At 43.5% G+C, this 19,159-nt stretch overlaps 2 protein-coding genes across 5 annotated transcripts in view; both read left to right on the plus strand.

The window, feature by feature from the left end:
• The window catches only part of yars1 (tyrosyl-tRNA synthetase 1), a 160,576-nt gene that overhangs the window by 26,875 nt on the left and 114,542 nt on the right, over positions 1-19,159 (plus strand). The gene's annotated exons all lie outside the window — the stretch shown is intronic.
• Positions 1,213-19,159, plus strand: part of fam49al (family with sequence similarity 49 member A, like) — a 34,405-nt gene continuing 16,458 nt past the window's right edge. The window contains exons 1-2 of one of the 4 annotated variants that reach the window (XM_053446183.1): positions 1,213-1,561; positions 16,032-16,122. The gene's annotated coding sequence lies outside the window, so the exon portion shown is untranslated. Of the gene's footprint in view, positions 1,562-16,031; positions 16,123-17,064; positions 17,579-19,159 lie in introns of those variants that run through there. The other 3 variants (XM_053446184.1, XM_053446182.1, XM_053446181.1) reach the window with 3 other exon arrangements.

Raw genomic sequence — 19,159 nt, forward strand, 5'->3', positions numbered from 1 at the left:
TTCTCACATTAATGTGTTTTGAAGATGTTTTTTACTCGTATAACATGATGATCACGACAGAGAGGAAGGCACCGTAGCTGTACAATACTATCACCTGACACAAGAAAATATGTCAGAGAGGAAATGCACTTTTTGTTCTAGTGTCCTTTTCGTCATAACCGTAGACACAATTTTCTGTAAAATGCCTGCAGAGTTTCTTCATCTGTTTTTCTATATCTGATGAATTGAGGTTCCAGTTCCTGTTTACTCACAAAGTGTTCCACTTCATTAACTGTTTGTTCAAAAGGGCACCGGGTCACGCTAACCCCTATACTCGACACTTAATTTGGCCCCAATACACGACATAGTCCCGCGGTGGGGCTGGCTCGCACAGCTACTTGTCTGTTACAAGACTGGTACAGTACATGTGCACACACACACACACACATGAACACACACACACACACAGACACACACAAATATATCGAGAATGTCAATTAAGCCATGGTTCATTTAACCATGCCCTTTTGTCTGTGCTGATGACCCTGAAGTGAGGGTGCCTGATGGGAGTTTTTCTGCATCCCAAAACCTTACTGGATAAGAACAGGGAGGGAAAGGGCTGACACACATACACACACACACACACACACACACACACATTCAAGAGTCCTTCCACCTGTTACAGAGAGAAGGAAAAAAACATTGAGCGCCGCATCTCATTAATTTCCGCTCACTTACGATGATAGGCTCTCTGTGCATTTCAGACCCATAATAAATATAAACATGCTCACAACAAATGCTGTGAATTTGCTTCTCAACGCAGCGCAGCGGCAAACGATGCTCAGCAGTCACCCACACAGTTTGCAAAAATACCCTGCTGCACATCCTTACTCACCATGATTCACTTTCACACTGTGTGGACAGAAAAAGTCACTGCTGCTGAAACAATGTCAAACACAATACAAGTCTCTCTCTCTCTCAAACACACACACACACATACACAAACACACACACACGTACACATACACACACACACAGCATAGTGCGCCCCCTCCTCTTATTAACAGCAGGCTAGTGGGAGATGTCAGTCAAAGGGGGAGGGGGTGTTGTGAGGACATGGCGAATGTGTGTGTGTGTGTGTGGTGGGGGTCTTTGTGAGCAAGCGAGGTGGGAGGAGAAGGGGAGAGGGAGGGGGATAGAACGTTCTATTTCTCATAGACCAACAGCTGCTGTCTTTAGTGCAGAGGGAGAGAGAGAGGGAGGGCTGCGTGGCGTGAGGCAGTGCGTGTGCTCAGTGTTTAGGTGAATCCACAGCCCTCTGGCTCACAAGAATAAAGGATCCTCGCAGAGGAAGAGAAAGAAAAGCGACCCCGGGACTCTTATTTCCTCTTTTATTTTACATCCTCTGTCTCTCATTCCCCCACTAGCCACCAGTTCCCAGCGTCTGCATTTTGTCTCCGCTTCTCTGCCCTTTGTCCTCCTCTTTTGTTCCCTGCATCCATCTCTGCTTCACCTCGCTCCGGAGAGAAGGAAGGAAGAGCCGAGTCAGAGGCAGCATCCTCCCCTCCTGCACGCCCAGCCGGTAAGCTGAGCCAACACTCTCCTCTTCTTCTTCTTCTTCTTTTTTTGTATCATTCACCATCGCTTCATCTGTTTAGCACTGATAGTAAGAACGGTCCGGATAGTCCCACCCTGCATCTAGAGAGAGAAGCTGCGAGTTGGAGACGGAGGCTGAGGAGGAGGAGAGGATGGAAGATGGATGTGGGTTAGACTTTAGATGGAGGCTGGTGGGTGATTTCAGCTGTGGGATGCTGCCATTGCCTTCGGGTAGGTGGGCTAGATGTGGTGTAATACAGCCTGGCTCAGGATCCTGGACGTATCAGGGTAGGGGGCATTGAATTTGGCCTGACCACATCAAAACCCCGTAGGGCTGGTCAACTAGGACTTGTTCTTTTTTCACTGCAGTGCTTAGCCAGAGCAGTATGGCCACTGCCATAGTCACTGCCACAGTCATATACACACACACACATACAAACACCCACACACACCCGCACACACACCTCAGCATGTATGTTTATATTGTATTTTCAGTGATGGATGACAGTTTGGTCACAGGACACATGTGACCTAGAACCATCACAGCACATGCATCATATATCATATTGATGCACTGGAGTGTTCTATGGACTATGTGGGTGAATTGCATGTCAAGCATGCCTCCCTGCCTTCTCAGTTCCCTTAACAGACTTGCATTGCATCAGGAATGGTTAGCGTCAGTAGAAAAGGTGCTTGATTCTATACAGCGAGGGAGGTGTTCAAGATGTGTGTGTGTGTGTGTGTGTGCGTGTGTGTGTGTGTGGGTGTTTGTATATGTGTGTGTGTGTGTGTTCTTGCGAGCTCGTCTCTGCAAACAGCCTGATAAAAACAATAGCCCCAGATTAGACTGCTGATCATAAAGGGTGGGTGCATGCGACTGGAGTGGAAAACAAGGAGGAGGGAAGCAAGGAGGGAGGGAGGAGAAAACTGAATGGAGGGATGAATGAACGAGGGGTAAGGCTTTTCAGGAGTTATTTCAAATGGGAAGAAAAAAGCGGGTCTAGAGATTACTGGAGGGAGAGGGGACGGCAGAACTCACCAGGCTGCCGTGTGACTCTGCAGGCCGTCTTTGTGCGTGCCGTGAAAGAGAGAACGAGAGGCATGCTGTGGATGGAGAGAGGGATAAAAAAGAAAGGTGGAAAGTGAAAGCATGATGAGGTACTTTGAGTGCATTGGGCAGGTGGGAGGGAGGGAAAAACTGACGGGAGAGGTGTGTAATTGAAAGACGTGGTCCCCGTCTATCCCTCCTGTAATCTACTGACTCTGGTCTTAATCCATACGAGTAGATTAACCGATGATTTACTGCCATGTTGACTTTCATGACACACACATCAAAATTCCACATAGCTATACTTTATACTTTTATATGCATATATGTACACCCAATATATTGACTTGTGCACGTAGTGTATAGACATATTTGCATTTGTTGGTGCACACATTGAAATATTATTTAAATATCAATATCAATATATTTAATATATCTATATTTTGTAGCACAAATGTATACTGTATATACATATATTCATACATTCCTACACATCATACAGTGTACAGAGTAAACTCAAACTTACATTATAATTTGCTATATATATATTGGTCATCTGACAAAATGCTCGGGAGAGAAAAATATTTGTTTGATTCTAATTATGATATTTATGACGTTAAGATGATTCCATACAGCTGAATGGTAATGAATCTAATTATGTAGATATAACCTATTAACATGTATGAATAAACAACAAGGATCGCTGAAACAGCTAACATGTTTGTGCTCTAGTTCACGATTGTGTTAATCAATGTGTATGTATGTATGTGTGTGTGTGTATGTGTGTGTGTGGGTGGGTGTGTGTGTGTGTATGTGTAAAGGTTTTTTTTCCGGTCTGAGATGGAATGGTGGCTGCTATGGTATTTACTCCGCTGTTGCTAGGACACTCCCTTTGAACATTTGAACCAAGCCTTTTCATTGGCCCGCCGCGATGATGCAAGATTCCCTCACCCCCGAATCTTTCCTGTGCGCCCATAGAAACATGCCCGTCTGCATTTCCTCCTCTCTCCTCTCTCCTTCCCTGCCACCCTTTGTCTCCTACCCGCCTCCTTCTCTCCTCTCCCTTTTTCTGTCCGTCAGCATCTCCCCTCTCGTCCATTCTCCCTATTCACCTCTCTCTGCTCAGTCATTAATTCCAACATTGAATTCATCCCCCCCGATCTCAGAATTTCTCTCTCCTTCCGCTCCCCTCCAGTCAGTCTTCATCATCTCGGGTACATTCTGCCACTTCCTTCTCCCTCATCCAGTCGAAACGCTCACCGCAAAATGGTGTTGACAGCGTTTGGCGGCGTCTTCCAGCGCTGCACAATCAGCCCATCCTGCTGTCTTGCAGGGGATTAGTGATCTGCGTTTCTCACAATGTCTCATTTCCTCTGTCCATTTGAGTTGCGGGATGTTATTAGGCTGCCTAGCATGTGTCAGGATTACCAGGTTTGACAAGGCAGAAGACAGGCATGGGGGGTGGGAGGAGACAGAGAGTCTTTACATTTCCCTCAATGTAACGTCTCTACAGTACATCACCCTTTGTGCTCCAGTATTCTCCTCAGCGATAGGTAGAGTCAAACTGAGCAGTGTTCACATTATCACTGCAATTAACACAAGTTCACACGCTCACATCAGTTGACATGATGCCATGTATTTCACATTACTGGAGTGTGTAACCTCGTGGCTCCGGCATGTCACTTATTACAATGTTGAGGGACTGGGAATAGGAAATTGTGGTTTATGGGGTTGGAATAGAGAGAAATGGGAAAAGCAGGGGGAAATAAGGAGGCCAGAGTTAGTCCTGTTTGCGGCTTCTCTCGCTATTTGTCATTTTCGAGAAGGCACTGTCAACACAGGCCATCAGGTGTAATGATGTGTAATGATCTTCTCCAGCCCTCGGTGTACCAGACAGGTCGCTGCAACCTCGACTGACGTCCTGTGAATAAGGGCGGAAGAGTGACACGTACAGTGACACGGAAATGTTGGGGACCACAGTGTCATGTCATTAAAAATGTTTTCGTCACTGGCGATGCTAATAGAACAGCCTGACAGAGCATTTTTCATCAAAAATGAAAAGGTGTATATATAAAATAGAGGATTCAGCTGCTACCTAGATTGCTCTACGAATCAAAGATCCTTCTGAGTGAGTTAAGAAAAGTTTTGAAAGCTGCCTCAATTGCAAATTTTGTAATTTGGTGGATAATTGTATTGTTTTTTACGCCAAACCATCTTTAAAACATGTGCACTGTCTGATCGTCAATACTTATTGAAAGGAGCAACGGCGACGTGATGGTGGATTACTGCTCTTTTCTACTTAGAGAAGCTTATCAGGCATAGAAGCCAGAAAATAAGCGGATGGAAAACCATGTTGCATGGATGTTGATTAAAACACAACATCATCCATATGTTTGTCCGTAAAGCCCAGCGGTTTCCCCCTCCACAAAAATACATGAAAATTAATCCACAGTTTATCTGAATAATTCCTGTTTTATTGACTGAAAGACCACTTTTGTCCAGCAACATCTGTCATTCAAACAGCTGTCACTGTAGCGTGCTGTATATATATATATTTTAATTTGAATGCGTTCAGAGGCTGGATCAGACTTGTATTGTATCCAACACTTAAATCATTTAGGAATTTCAGATGTGATCCATGTCTACCTGGTAATCTTGTGGATTTTAAGCCAGTATTGTCAGAAATTAGGGATTACTCCCTCAGAGCATAAATGATCCTGTTAAAAGAACACAGGGTTGAATGATGGAGGATATAGGGTGTGAGGGCAAGTCCAGATATATAACGAAGGAGCCTCTATCTACACCATTCAGTTTAGAGAACTGGGAATGTTGCCTGTGTGTATAAATTCCGACTTTGATATTTTACAAGTTAACATCTGTTTGCTTTCTTGCAAAGAGTTAGATGAGGTAGTCTAGAAAGCACCAGTATGTCTGTTCCTAGATATGAAGTTACAAATAACACTGTACAGAGATCTGGGAAATAGCCAGCCTGGTTTAGCTGTTGACCAGCACATCTAATACATATTACAGTGTCAAAGGACAGTTTTGTCCTTTTTTTGGGGGGGGGGGGGGGGGGGGGGGGATATAACATGTTAATTAGTGAGCTTAAGGGGAGCTTAGACCGGTTCAGTGACATTTGAAAACAACCAGGATGTTGCTTCCAGTCTCTATGTTATTCTGAGCAACCCAACTATTGACTGTAGCTTCATATACAGGCAGAAGATTTGTATCATCCTTTCATCTAACTCCAAATATGAATGCTAATAACCACCTTACCCTAAAATGTTGAACTATTCAGTTAATTAAAACAAATGAAATATTCTGCAATGCAAAGTAATGTCAGTTGTTTGCAGTGCAATTAAACTTCCATGAATAAAGTCAGTAATTCTAAACATACAAGGCTGTTTTAAAGTAGAAAACTCTATTCTAGAAAAATAAAATCTTCCAAATCATCATTCCTCTTATTTTAAAGGTAACATTTTATTTAGGGTTCATCAAGTGTCATGGTTAAAAAGTTTAGATACGTGAAGGTCTTTAATTTAACCTGTTTAACACAAAACACTGAGTCAGTGAGAAAACAGATTTACACGGTGGTGTGATCTTATTCTCCACGACAAGGGAGGCCAGATCTGATAACTCTTCAATCATATTACCTCATATTAACTCTGGATGGCTGGTGTGGAACCCATGGAAAGCTCTGTTATCTTCCAGTTGCCACGTTTCTGCTGAAGCCATTTGAAATGTGTGATATCAGATCCAAAGAGACATAGAAACAGGCCACCGTGATTCCTCTCCTGCCTCTGTGAGTCCACTTCTAACCACACATGACTTGACTTGTCCAACTCTCTCTTCCTTTAGAAATAAAAGACGGGATCAATTTCTATATGTAATCATATGACCTTAGATCTGCTCTCTGAGGACTTCAGAAGGCCTCATGGCCTGTTGTCTGTCGATCAGATCAATCGCTGTCCACTAGTATCAATAACTAGTCCAAACGCCCGCCCTCTGGCCATATTTAAGATCAATATACCCAATTCAGTGGGAAGGTGAAGCCAATTTAGGCCAATGGAAGGTTGTGGAAAGCAAAGCGGAAGGAGAAGACGTGAGCGGGTGTTGCAATTACTGTTTAATAAGTGGAGAGGCAAATTATCTACTTAGCGATGTTATCTCAATCGAGGCTCCAGCTCTGGGAATAAGTCCTGCTGGATGATATAACCAAGTGTTTGGATACTGGAGCTAAAGGTAAATATACATTAATGGACTAAGAAGACGTTGCCTGTCAGAGAGGAATTGGTTTATTCTGTTCAATAGGCTACACTTATAATGGTGAGAGCCAACAAACAAGTCAACTTGAAAAGAAAAACGAGATTTTAGGGTTTTTGGTGATAAGGGCTGTGAGAATGTTCGACTCTGACAATTTCCTTCTGCAATCTCAATAGTGAAGTATACTATTCATAATATAATATCAATGCTTAGGGTAATGGTTGCTTTGCTGGCTCCTTTATTGGAATCAGGTTAACATGCAGCGTTACAAGTACCTTAAAATATTTTCAATAAAAGTAGCTGAAGCCTGCTTGAAAGATCACAAGAAATCACAAGTAATTTGCAAACAATAATTTTTATTTCAGATGCGAAAGTTGACATTTTCTAGCTACGCCACTTTTTGCGACCCCTGCGTGTAATTTAAGACCCACTATTTTTCGAAAATGACTTAAAGTTTCAACAAGTAAATCTGTTACTAGGGTTTTTGTTTGAGATGACATTTTGACCAACTCCCAATGGGATAATGCATGGATCTTGATAAAAAACAAATAGGCTTATTAAGGGGGGGGGGGGGGGGGGAATCAATGAGTCTATGCAATTTGGTGCAGATGCAAATACAAATTTGGACTGTATCAGATTTAAATGTGGTTTTATATTTGGGTAGGCTAGAAACCTGCAAGGTGTATCTGAGATAATGTTGATTTAGTAAGGAAACAACACCTGAGATGTATTTTCAGTTAGTAGGGTAGTAGGATTGGCTGTGGAATGTAAGGGAACTAATTGGGTGAGGTATGCAGCATTCTAGTTAAAACAGCCCATAGAGGGTGGAGCTTCTCATTTTCATCTCCTCACTTTATGTCTTTGTATATTTTTATCTTTTTCTTTGTGAGCGTGTGTGTGTGTGTGTGTGTGTGTGTGTTTGTTTTCTCATATGCCAGATCTGCCGTGGGCCCACCGGGATGCTGGCAACCATACTTTTGTTCAGTGTTTGATCAGGATTGTTGAGCCAGACACAGACACTATATTTTCCCCTTTTATATTCAAATGAAAACACACATGCTCAATTAGTTCAGCTTGAGTCAGCGAGGATTTAATTACTGTATTTATATATAATTTATTTTCCATCAAACAGCAAAGAAATAACTGAAATATATAGCCAAAATCTCAAACTTTCACAACAGGGATCCAACCGAACCCGAACTGGCTCCTCTATACTTTATGCTCATTATGTTCAATCAGTTATTTTTCTGCATCGACTTGAGCACATACCTTACATCACAGGCACTTTTCTAATATATGAGAGCTGCTGCTGCTGCTGCTGCTGCTGTCCCCCCCCCCCCCCTCCCAGTGGGACAGGGAATAGTGTAACACTGCATCCTCTTCCATGCGAGACACACTGCAGCAGTCGGATGGAGCATTGCCTCTGTCAAGGACACAGCGGCTCTCTCAGGTATGTGGAGTCACTCGGAGCTGAATATAGATTCTAGGTCACGCTGGGGTCAGAGGTCACCCATTCATTCTCCACAGTCATGTGCTGTGGCCGATGGCTTGAGACACGTGCCGTGACCCAATTCCACAATAGATCAGAATAGCACTCAGTTTGTATTACATACAATTAACAATACTATTCTCCTATTAAACATCTGGATTGCCCCCTAGTGGATGGCGGCAGCATACGTCATTACCTCTGCCACCTCCATGTTAGTGGATAAGATGTCTTTTGACATCTTAGGTACCTGATGTACTTTTAAGTGTTATAATTGCTTATTTTATGCTATGAAAAATGGTTGGGACGTCATGATTGACAGCTGAGATTGTCTCATGATTTGTCGGATAGGTGCATTGGCGGGACTTTGATGCAGAGGCTCCATTCTCCGATCCCTACCACTGTCTGTGCTATCAGCCGCTCTCTAATAAAGGGCAGAAATTACCCAAAAAATTTACAATTGTACAGAGATGGAACACAGTGAAGGACAGAAAGGGACCGAACAAGACCAGTTGAGTCATGAGTCAATCTAATCAGAGCAATGTTGATACTTAAAACACACACACACACACACACACACACACACACACACACACAGCATATAATTTATATAAAGGAGAGAACACTAGTTGATGTATATAGAGGTGGACAGACAGAAATAATGGGCAGACAGACAATAAAAGGACCGGAAGAGTGAAGGAGAGTTGAAGGAGAGACAATTACAAGACAGTGAGTTCTAACTGCCATTATGCTCTGTTTTAGAATGCTCAGACACACACACACACTTACTCTAACCTTAAACACAACAACTTGTCTAACCCAACGCTCTAACTTTGCATCTGCAATGCAATCCAGATTTCAACACATTTTATCCCCCAAAAATTACTGCAATCATATACAAACACACACCCACACCCACCCACACACACACACACACACACACACACACACAGACACACACACACACACACACACACACACACAAACACACACAAACACACTCACACAAAGTCCTGACCCATTAAAATCACCGTGTAAGGGACAAAGTGAATCTGTCTGTACAGGCCTGGAGTGTATTGCTTCTTTCTTTGTTTGCAGACGGCAGGGGGTCAGAGAAGGACATGCAAGCAAAGGGTGTGGGTTACAAAGATGTCGACACATAACACACACACACACACACACACACACACACACACACACACAAACACACACACACGAACATAAACACATCTCAATCCCCTGCAAGTACACGTAGACCCCTAAAAGCCTATCGCGTTCCCTTTGAGCGCAGCTAATTGGCATCAATTACCACAAATAAAAAAACAACAAGAACTCACTTTACATCCATCCATCCTCTGACAGCTGAAGCACGGAGGGAAGTTGTTCTTAAATCTCAAATCTAAGGCTTTCATTTTTTTTTCAAGGCTCAAAACGCCCCCGAGCCAATCTGTGGCATTCAAATATCAATGACTATATCTTGAATAACAAGGACATATACAGAGGCATTTATAAACCTTCACAATATCCACACAATTTAGACACATTAGAGTTCAGTGATTATCCGTCTCCGAGCAGAGAAACATTAAATCCCTCAGTTGCTGACCCACTTCTTTATTTCACTTGAAAAATGATCACACCGAAGCATGTTACACAACAGGAATTGATCCAAGTTGAGCTTTTACATTTCCATACCATCTCCTGCTCTCTCTCTCTCTGTAAAATTCTCTTTTTGTCTCTCGCTCTATCCTCCCTCGTTCTTTGTCAGCCGGGCAGCACTGAATCACAATGTCCATTTACGATCGCCCTTTCACGAGGCACCATGCGCTGCTCTGAACTCACACTCAGCGAGCATGTGTGTACATTTGTGTACGTGTGTATGTGTGTGTATGTGTTTGAGAGAACAAGGAGGAAGGGGGAGGGGTGATGCATGGAGACTCGTAACCTCCTCCTTCCATTTCCATCTCACTCTTTTGCTCCCTGCCACTCCATCCTTCACTCTCACGCTCAGCCGCTCTGCACTTTTATTCTCCTTTCTATCTCACCTCAGCGTCGAACGGCGGCATCTATAATTGTGTGTGTGTGTGTGTGTGTGTGTGTGTGTGTGTGTGTGTGTTTGTGTGTAAGCCTGAGGCAAATTGGCAGTAGCATTCCATTGGCGGTCAATCTTTTGCGACGGTCTAGCTGAGTCTGACGCTGCCATCGCCCGTCTGAAACATGCTTCTGCGACTGCTTCTGCGACTGCGTCTGCGTCTTTTCACGCCGCTGTGGCGCAAGACTCGTTGTCGTTCATGCTTCCCCAACCGTTGCGCGTCTTACAAAGCAATTCCGCGCCAGAACACTAGGCGGAGTAATGCTTTTTGTCGAAGACGACCTGAGAGACGCCTTCTTTCTTCTTCATCGATTGTTTATTTACATAGCTACTGCGGCTCCTTGTAGCCCTTTTCAGGCGGACAAATACACCAGTCAGTGACGGGTTATACAAGTGGACATACTTTCGGATCTCTTCTGCCAAACGCTCTTCTATTTGGTCCATATTCATTCTTCTAAATCTCCCGTTGTTTCTGCCTGTATTATGGGGCATGAAACCGGAAATGCAGCTCCAGAAGGGATGTAGAGCAGACCAATCACAGCCTTGCGGGCTGAGTGAGCTTGCGGAGCTTTGCCGTAAATTTTAGAAAAGGGGGTCGACACCCGTCAGCACGTAAGGAGGGATACATAAGCACGTAAGGGACCCGGAAGGGCTCTTGCGCTTACGGGCCCGTGAAAACGCAGAAGCATGTTTCAGGCTTTAAGCCTGAAACACACGCCGGGTTCACACCGGACACGGAAGCGACGCCGAAGCGAGGCGTAAGCGCAGCGCCAATCCTCTGGCTCCCATCCACTCCCATGTTAAACCGCAGCGCTGAACACGCCGGAGGCTGAAGCGTAGAGTTGTGCCGCGGCTGCCTAGCGCCGTGAAGCGATCGTTTCGGCGTCGAGTCTATTTTTTCCGCTTGACGCGAGCGTATCGCGACAGGAAACACACTGAAAAATGATTTTAAACGATATAGATGACATATTTTATATGATATAAATGACCAAATATGCATCCCATACTTTGTATTCACCTTCTGTTGTCTTGGAGTTTTAATTTTACCACTTTTACCAACCACATTATTTAATGTCCCCCTCTGCCCATCCAGTACAGCCACACAAGCAGTCATAAAGATAAAAAAGAGAGGGGGGGGGGCTACGTATTCTCCACATAGGCTTGAGTGGAGAATACGAAATTTACCCTCGACACCCGACATTTACCGGAGCTAACAGCGGAGAAGTTCTTCAACATGGATGACATTAAATTAATCATTAAAGTGGAGAAGTAACTTGAGTTGTTGATTCTCAGCATATGTTGTATAAAGACAACACCAAAAAAGACACATGTTGGGACGCTGTTGCAGTTAATGTTGGAGCAACAAGTAAGTATATGCTTGAAAAAAATGATTAAATGTCGATTTTACTACAGGCTGATAACAGCAGAAGTATGTGATATTATTAGTAATGCGCGGCGCTTCGGCGTCGCTACCGCGTCCGGTGTGAACCCGGCGTAATGCCAGAAACTGGCTCTTTATCTATTTCCTTCCCCTGATTCTATTCCCATCATTTCCTTTCCTTTATTTGATTAAATTTCTGTCCTTTCTTTTCCTTAATTCCATTCCATTAGTTTTCTTTCACTTCCTTTCCTTTTCGTTAAGTCTATTCTATTCTTTCCTTTACTTAATTCCATTCCTTTCCCCCCTCTGATTGTTTTCGTTGTAATTCCTCTCCTCTCCTACAGAAATGTTTGTTATATAAAACATGTCTCTTCTAACTAAAAGGGAGATTAACTGAGTTGAGGTGGGTGTTTAGTTCACTCTACATCCATCCTGTTTTCCCCTCCTTTCTCCCAAAATACACACGAGCTGGTGATACATAGCACTCTGCACTCGTCTCTATATTTAGGGAGAATATGCTGAGAGGAAAGAAGGGAAGAATGGATGAACCATAAAAGAGACAGTAACGGAAGAAGAGGTCAAAAGGGTGTGAGTGAACAGGGGGGCGGAAAGAGGGGTTTGTTGAGAGATTGGGCGAAAGGTTGAGGAAAAAGTGAAAGAGATCGAGACGGAGCGAGAGAGGGAATGATCACCACTGGGGTTTTTTTAAAAGAAGGACCTGTTCGGTGCGCAGAACTCCCATTAGCTGAGTTCTTTGGACTTTCAATAAAACAGACAGATGTCTACTGGCAGTGACTGGGATCTCCCCTCTGCCCCTCACCATTGGCACTGAAGTCGCTGAAGAGGCAGCAACTGTACATTTCAAAAGCCGGACCTCTCCGACCCTGCCTGCTCTCGTGGAGACTGCAGCGCAGTAGAAGACCTATTAGATTAACATGACACTGATTCATGATGGGCCTCATCGAGTCTTCCTGGAATCTCATTGATTAGTTTTGACTTTAAAAAAAATGAAAACAAAGAAGATTATATTAAACACTGTGTTCACACAGACTTGCGTGTGTCAAATAAAAGCAAAGGGAAGAGGAAATATGCAACCGATACATCCCCCTCCAGTAAGAGCACAGGCAGGCAGGTTGTTTAGTGCCATGCAGGTACACCAGCCAATAATAAATATGGTCCAGATGAAATGATTTGCTGGCGTACCTGGTTGCTCGTGTTTGTTACAGTCCTGCAAGGGTCACAGCAGCAGCTTTTCAAATTGTTCTCTCAGAAAACTTAATGAAGTAATGGCTATCGGGACATGAATTTGTTTTAGAAACAAATGACCAATCCTACATTTAAAGGAAAACTTTAAATGTCATGTTTCTCCACAAACTACATTTGTGGAGAAACATGACCTTAAGATGTTTCCCGTGGTTTCTTGATTATGAAAACAATATGAATCATATGTTACATTCCTACTGCTCCTCTTCATGCAGAGTGTGGTAACTGTCATAGAATTAGTTTAGCTGTTATCACATTACCTGAAAGTTGGACACATGGGTGCATGGATAACCAGTAATGTGGAAATGTATAGGAATACATTTTTTGTTGCGAAGCTTTTCTGATTTAAAAATCGACATTTACAAATTAATCATTAGACTTTCAATTGAATCTGGTCTGGAGTTCTGTGGTAGAAAGAGAAAGAGGAGATGGGCCCAATAGATAGATTGGAGGAGCGCTACAATGCTTAGTCGATAAATTAATGAAGGAAGTGCTTTTATTATTAAATAATCCTTTTAGTCACGAATTCAGAATTTTTTTATTTACTGGTCGTAGTTTCGTCAACATGATAATATTGGCTTTTCTGTGTAATTTTTTAAAATCTGTGTATGTTGTATTTGTTGGTTGGACAAGACAAGACATTTGAAGATTTGAAGTGGGTCTCAAGAAATCGCGATGACAAATCAAGAAAATGATCTGCAAATTAATCAATTATGGAAAAACAAAGATTATATAGTAATAGGTTTGTCTTTATTTCAAATGATCAAAACTGAGTAGCATCAAAAACAGCCACTAGGATGAAATAAATCATTGCAAAGCCACATGCTGGATATGTGGCCAAGAGCAAGGACATAGGTGGAGAGTGAAGCCTGAGTGTGGATCAGATGGAGAAAGTGCTGAGAAAGTAAACAGGTGGCCTGGAGCTCAAACAGAAAACTAAAGCACTCAGCTAATTAAGCAGAATTGAAAATCATCATTCAAAAATGTGGAGTCAGGGCCCTGAGGCTGGAGCAAAATTAAACACCAGCTCTCAATTTGATTTGGTACAAACATTAATAGTTATAAATAAAAACAGCTGCTGGGTTTTCATTAATGGTTTGCCGGACCTACGATCTCTTGGGTTTGGAACATGGTAAATTGGAAATGATGTGTGGGTTCATAGTGGCCTTTTATTGTTAATTGAGCATAGGTCGAAAGGTCAAAGGGCAGAAGACTATTACAAATAACTTCAGAAAGGAAGAGTAATCTCACTCAAAAGATGAAGTTAACCATCATGTGCAGAGGAATTAACCTCCCCAGTCTTAGGTCAAGTCTTCACCTTTCTTGACCTCACTGTGTCCTTTGACATGCTTGAACTCTGCCCATTTATGGAGAAAAGAAATCAATGAGCATTAGCGAATTTACTTGAATGCAACATGTAGTCAGAGCAAGTCTCTCTGTGGTAGTTGACCTGTTATTCCCGGAGTGGTGGATGATGACGTTTACAACCCCCACAAGTAGAAACGTAAATGCTTTGCTGTCCCACACACTCAAGAGATTAAGAGAAGCATAGTTCATCCATCCCTCCGTCCGTCCGTCCAATCCACATCTGATTGATAACCCTGAACAGTGCCCGACTACGTGTTGCCATGAGAATAAGAGGCTGTGTTTCCCTGGCAACCATTCTTCAAAGCCCCCCCCCCTCTCCTGTCTACTCTCCCCTGATGAGATTCGATGATGCAAGGGCAGCAGCGGCAGTGTTAATAGTTACACCAGGCAGCGGGTAACACAACGCTGCAGCCGGGGAAGACATAACGAATGAGATAAGCTTTTACAAGCTTTGTTCATTTACTGAGAATGTTAACACGGGAGAGACAGAAGCACCTTCTAGGTTCTCAGATCAGACTGCAGCAGCGTTTGACTTATACTGTTTATTTCAGACTGAAGCCACAGTAAATAACCTCTGTTTACAACCACCAACCGCTTATATCTGCTGTGTGAATATTTTAGGCCTCAAATTATGTCATTTGACCTTAAACCACCTGTGAAAGTGGATGACACAATTTCCATTGAGGTATTTTTCTAAAGGTTATGCTCCTGTTAGGGTAGAAAACAACGTGAAGATCATCAGGACACTTACAGCAGCTATAATCAATTTTATTTATCATTGCAAAAGATCAAATAATTGCACATAAAATGAAAGGGGGGACTTTTACCAACAAATCCAGATAGAGAATCTTCACCTGATCTCCAGTTTCCCCTTAGCTTGCTGGCTGGCTCGCAAACTTCAGCTTCTTTCAGGTCATTGTTTTGGTCTTCAGGCCTAAAACTGCAACTCTACGGTTTTATTCACTTTCATCACTTTCAAAACTTTGCCAGGCAAACAGGAAATGCATCCAGTGAGCATATTCAGCAAAGAGTGAGATATTTTCCTCAGGCGTTAGCAGAGACCAAAACAGAGCTAAAAGGAGAGTGAATATTGGACTCAGATTCATTAGGGGGACACAATTAATCACAAATTAATCCAAATAAATGGATGAACATGGCTACTTCTGTTCTGCAAGTGTAACATGTCTGCTACATCCCCAAGTTCATCCAATATGCTTATCTAACAGCTTGTTTCAATCAGTCTAAACATCATTGCAGTTATTTATTATAGATTGATTGGATTTTTACTTTTATCAACGGGTTGAATCTGGGTGGAATAAGTTCCACAGTAAGGGTAACTTTCCTACCTCACTAATATTTATATATTTTTATTGTTATTGTCTCCTATGTTTATTTGCCCCTAGTTTTTTTTTTTTTGCCCAGAACACACTTTTCTTTGCCCTTGTCGACTCTGCGCATTTTAAAACCAAAGTCAACCCTCTTCTCTGCAGTGCACTTTACATGAAGTTGAATTTGATGTTAATTTTCCTCTTTGTCTATCTGTCTGTCTCTTTGTCAGGTGGTGGGTGCTGATGCTGTAACCACTGTGTGGAGCTGACAAGCCTTGGTTGATGCAGTGAAGTGTTCCAGAGGGATAAACACAAGCGAAGGTAGGAATGAAAGATGAAGGGTGGAAAAAAATACTCATAAAAAAATAAAAAGAACAGCACCTGGAAATACGGATATGGCAGAGAAGCACCATATGGGCGAGCGGAAGAGAGGAGAGAGGGAAGGACAGTTTAGGAGAAAGGCTGGTTAGAGAGGAAAGATGAGAGCTGGGAGAGTGCAGTCGCTGCAAGCTTTATATACAGTACAGCTGCAGAATGGTTTTGATTCACAGGCCAGTGAATGCCCCGTCAGCCGGTGTGCGACAGAAAGAGGGATCATTTTCTGGTTAGGAGGCAGAGAGAAAGAGACGCCGACGGAGAAAGGGAGTTCAGATGGTATTATCTGTGAGTTAATGGAGGTTAGACTTGGCAAAGCGGTGCCGTCTCTGAGCTCACTAAATCCACACTGATGATGCTCCTGGGCTGCAACAGGAGGGATCTTTCACTGAGAGCTGAAAGGGAGTCGGGGAGGCCAGACTGGCCTCAAGTCGCCATGTGGGAGCGAAGACGCGTCTTTATTAAGACTCGAGGAGGCCTCCGCCTTGGTTTCTCTTGCCGGACTACAGATGAGAGCTGTGTGCTGCACAGTTGCATAAGGGAAGCACTTTGCTCCACTTTCCCGCTGGCTGACTGCAAACATGGTGTGTTTGCGTGTAACAGAATCTGTAACCAGTGGCCACCAAAACGCACTTCCTAATTCACAGAGTTCCATGTCCTGATGACCAAACCGTGACTAAGAAACATTATGTAATGTAGATTATGGACTTGATCTACAAGTTTAAAAAGCAAAGGTGTGTTTGCGCCGCTCGGTCACTATTTCCGTTCAGCCACTTCGAGCTGGGCCACCAGTGGGACTGAATGGCACCATGACAGAAATGTGCTGTGACAAGACACGGCCAGAGGAGCCGGGAGAGTGCTGCTGAGTGGTGAAACAGAGAAGTGAGGCAGAAGAGAGCTGCAGGGAATATATTTGAGGAACCTGCTCTGATGTCAGAAGCAAATATAAGAGAGAGGCGACTTCACGCTTTGCATTCAGATTGAAATGATAGAGAAATGTAAATGACATGAAGACATCATACTGTGCTTCTTTTATACTAACAATCTCACCCAGGAGGGTTTAACCCCTCTGGGCTGCATCTTGCACGCAGAGCGAAGACAGAAAACCACAGGCCTTTAAATAGATGACTGAAAAAGAGAAGTGTGAAGTGGACAGAGATACACACGCCGCGGGGACAGAGGGCGAAAAAGCAAGAGAACAGAAGTTTACATCAGTCTGTAATAAAGCAGAAAGTGGCAGAGGGAGAGGGACTCCAGATAACACTCGGAGCTGGGCTAACCTGGGACTTTACTCACAGCTGCAGCTTCACAAAGCAGGACACCAAAGACGAGGACAGGAGGAGGAAGGGAGGAACTGTGTGAACGAGGAAGAGGTGAAGCACTAATAGCAAAAAAAAAAGGGGTAAGAAGAGAGTGAGTGAAAGTGTGAGAGGCTGCTGGCTGGTTCCCTCCCTGGCTGTGTGTTGTTAAAAACAGATTTCTGATCAGGTTGTACAGATTGATGCTCTGTGTGTGGCTCGATGCTTTTTTTTCTCTCCCCCCACATCTTCTGCGGAGACGATATCACCAGGCCAACAGTAGCCTGGCAACCGTCAGCCGAGCTCTGCTCTCTGGACGGACCACATGCTGCTCCAGATTCAATGTGCGAGCGTGTGTGTGTGTGTGTGTGTAGAGGTTTGCGCGGCCATTGTGTGGCTTCCGCTAACACACATCTGTGTCAGAGTGAAGCTCTCATTGCTTCCTACGAGGCTCTGATATGAATCTAACCTTGACTTTACCTTTGTATTCACCTTGTCAGTCGGAGGACATTCATGCGATATTCATATATGCACGACCCCGGTTCGGGTGCGGTGGAGCAGGTGGTCTGAAAGTCGGGGTGTGTTTTACACCCTCGGACTGATGCTCATAGGTCACAGCAGTGACTCAGCATACAGCTCTCTTCCTCTGCCACCTGACACCATTTGTAGACGGAGCCGACACATAATACTGAGGATACACTAACGTTTTGAAAGGGTACCAGCCCCCGTGGATGCAGACCGTCAGCCAGCTGTCTCAGCGGCCGGGTGGTGTAACTCCATCCCTTCTTTATCTGAACCTCAGTGCTGCATTGCAACACCCGTTCCTGCTGAGTAATATTGAAAAGTCCTGGCTTTCCCCCCCCCCCTTCTCGTAAACATGCTAATACCGGCCATAAATTGCACTCGCAGTGAGAAACTGAGAGGCCTGTTGTGCGTGCTTACATTGCACATAGACACCGAGGGTACGACTGGAGGAAGTGAAACTCAGCAGCTGCGTACGTTCTGAGACTGAAGCACCTCCGTGACTGTGAAGGGGGTCGGGCGGAGGATGATTTAGGAGGAGGGCTTTTATACGCCAGGGTCATTTATGAATATTGGATTCCACTCGTGTTGTTTTGTCCAACACACACAAACAGATCATGTAAACAGTATGTTATTCCAATATTGTATATGTGTCAGCTTGTTGCAAATCTTTATTGAATCTGTATAATATTTTCTCTCAAACTCAAAATCTTGACAACAGTTTAGAACATTGAAATAAAGGGTGGGTTGGAACTAAAGGTCAGCATCAATACGAATGATACCAAGTCAAGTTTTAGGAATATTTAAATGCCCCAGAATTCACAATACCATGATTAATTTAGTGTGGTATACAACATGCTTGTGTTTAAGTAAGTAGAGAATAAATTAAAAAAAAGAAATGCTTACTATTTTTTGCAGAAAAACTGCATTTAAAATCGGTATATTTGATCATATCAGATCCAGATGTTGAGGGATTACCTTCATCTAGTTTGAACACTATTTGTGTCCACAACCTGTGTTAGCTCTGCTTGGTCCAGCCAGGACTGAGGAGATTCAAACCAGGAACCACTGGCATGCAATATGTTGTTTTGTCTGCTGCTCTAAACAAACGTGTGAGCACACAGACCTGTATACCCTGCTCGTCTGCAGTATAATCTAATGAA

This window comes from Pleuronectes platessa, chromosome 18, assembly GCF_947347685.1.
Source record: "Pleuronectes platessa chromosome 18, fPlePla1.1, whole genome shotgun sequence".
Classification (NCBI taxonomy): domain Eukaryota; kingdom Metazoa; phylum Chordata; class Actinopteri; order Pleuronectiformes; family Pleuronectidae; genus Pleuronectes; species Pleuronectes platessa.